The sequence below is a fragment of the Eptatretus burgeri genome, chromosome 4 (assembly GCF_056783735.1).
Source record: "Eptatretus burgeri isolate ZD-2024b chromosome 4, Ebu_testis_v1, whole genome shotgun sequence".
Lineage (NCBI taxonomy): Eukaryota > Metazoa > Chordata > Myxini > Myxiniformes > Myxinidae > Eptatretus > Eptatretus burgeri.
The window spans coordinates 85,354,576-85,357,074 of record NC_140964.1 but is presented as its reverse complement, the minus strand read 5'-3'; positions in this window follow the sequence as shown (position 1 = coordinate 85,357,074).

Genomic DNA, 2,499 nt, shown 5'->3' with positions numbered 1-2,499 from the left:
ATCCTCGGACCACTGCAGTTCGAGCAGAGGGTGGTAGGCTCGTGACAGAGTGGCTTGAAGTGTAGGTCAGCTGGGCCGTTTACTTCGATCGGTCGGACCAGGCTGAGCCCCCAACTGGCGAGTTGGACGTCAAGGGTGTTACAATCCCTGTTGCTGACCCTTGAATCAACTGTGGTCCACCTACGCTTGTGGAAACACGGGCTGCGGTGAACCAGTTGAAACGGGGCAAAGCTCCAGGGATCTGTGGCATCCATGCCGAACTTCTCAAGACTGGTGGAAATGCTGCACTCGTGTCGTTGCATGCAGTTTTGTGCTCTGCCTGGAACACAGGCATCATCCCAACTGACTGGAAGAGGGGCCTTGTTGTCCCTCTCTGGAAAGGGAAGGGTGATCGCCAAGACTGCAACAACTACCGCGGGGTGACGCTGCTCTCAGTGCCGGGCAAGGTCTTTGCTCGGATAATTCTCGATAGGGTTCGCCACCATCTGCTTGAGCACCAGCGTCCAGAGCAGTCAGGCTTTACACCAAAGAGGTCAACGATTGACCGTATCCTTGCACTTCGTGTCCTCACCGAACGCAGACGAGAGTTTCGGCAGGGGCTGCTTGCAGCCTATGTTGATCTCTGTAAAGCGTTCAATTCAGTGAATCGGGATGTCCTCTGGAGGATTCTTGGTCTTCGTGGGGTGCCACCGAAACTGATCGATCTGATGTCTGAACTCTACTCTGGTACTGAGAGTGCTGTGAAGTGTGGTGGTACCATCTCTGACTTATTTCCAGTTGTTACTGGAGTTCATCAGGGATGTGTACTTGCCCCCACACTTTTCAGCACTTGTATGGACTGGATTCTAGGGAGGATGTCGGAGAGATCAAGTTGCGGTGCGTCATTTGGGAATGTCAAGATCTCGGACCTTGACTTTGCAGATGATGCAGTCATCTTTGCGGAGACTTTAGACATCCTCTTGGGGGCCCTCGAGGTGCTGAATGAGGAGTCGGAGCCGTTGGGATTACGGGTTTCTTGGGTCAAAACTAAGATCCAGGCTTTCGGTGACATCTTGGATGCTGCTGTCCTGTCTGTGTCTGTTTGTGGTGAGGATGTCGAGGTCGTGGAGAGATTCACTTACCTTGGCAGTGATATTCATGTCTCTGCTGGCTGCGAGTCAGAGGTCAATAGACGTCTGGGTCGGGCCTGGGGAGTCATGGATTCACTGGATCATGGGGTGTGGCGCTGCCGGTACCTGTGCGGGAGGACGAAAGTCCGAGTCTTCAGGTCCTTGGTACTTCCAGTCTTGCTCTATGGGTGCGAGACTTGGACTCTGACCAAGGATCTGAGACGGAGACTTAATTCTTTGGTACCAGGTCTCTTCGGAGAATCCTTGGCTATCGCTGGTCGGATTTTGTGTCCAACGAGCGGTTGCTGAGAGAGACTCGGATGAGATTTGTTACCTGCATAGTCCGTGAGCGTCAGTTGCGGCTGTATGGACATGTGGCTCGTTTTCCTGACTCTGATCCTGCTCACCAGATTCTCTCAGCGAGGGAGTCTCATGAGTGGAGGAGGCCAGTGGGTCGACCACGTGCCTCATGGTTGCAACAGGTTGACCATCATCTCAAGGAGATGGGGATGGGCCTGGCATCTGCCTGGGGGATGGCCAGACGGAGGCCCCTGGAGTACCGGCGGGAAGTGGACGCAGCGACGTGCTATTCTGGAACATGCTCCCATACCTGACCTGACCTGATGAAGGGGTTCCAGAGAAATAATTTTTTCAAATTTTCACGAAATTGAATATGGCTGTCAGACCATGTGGCCTATCAATTATTTGTGAACACCTTGCTATCCCCAAGGCTTGGGGAATATGAATGTGAAGTTCCCCCTCGATCTGTCCAGCCGTTCTGGAAAAGATTTTCAAGGTTTTTGGGGTAAATCCAATATCACTGCCGAACCACTTGACCGATGATGTCATTAATTTTTTTTTTTCTGCGGACCAATTTATCCTGAGATGACCCTCACAAATTGCCATTCTGAACGGATGTAGCCTTATTCATATGCAGTTATGTCATAAAGAAGGCACCGATGACATCATTAAAAAAAAATCACACTTGTTCCCCATGGGGAGTACTTGACAGGTACCAAGTTTCAATTTTTTCCATGGAGCGATTTTCAGAGATTGAGGTCCAACGTTTCTCCTTTTTCCAACATGGCTGCCACACCAAGTGACCTATCACATCATAATTATCATTAAAACATTTTACATGAGGAGTTGCACCTGTAGTGAAAATTTTGTGTCAATCCAATAAGTGGTTCCAGAGAAAATGGAATAACAAAATGCAGACGCGCACGTAAGGGACCGTAGGTTTGTTTTGTAATCAGCAGACCCCCTTTGGTTAGTGTGATTGAAGTTTTTGCAAGATTGAAATATTATTTTGTAGATCAACATGGCACATTGATGCAGATGAGAACCTGAAGATGCAAGAAGTTTTCCAACGAGGGTCTGACATTACAGG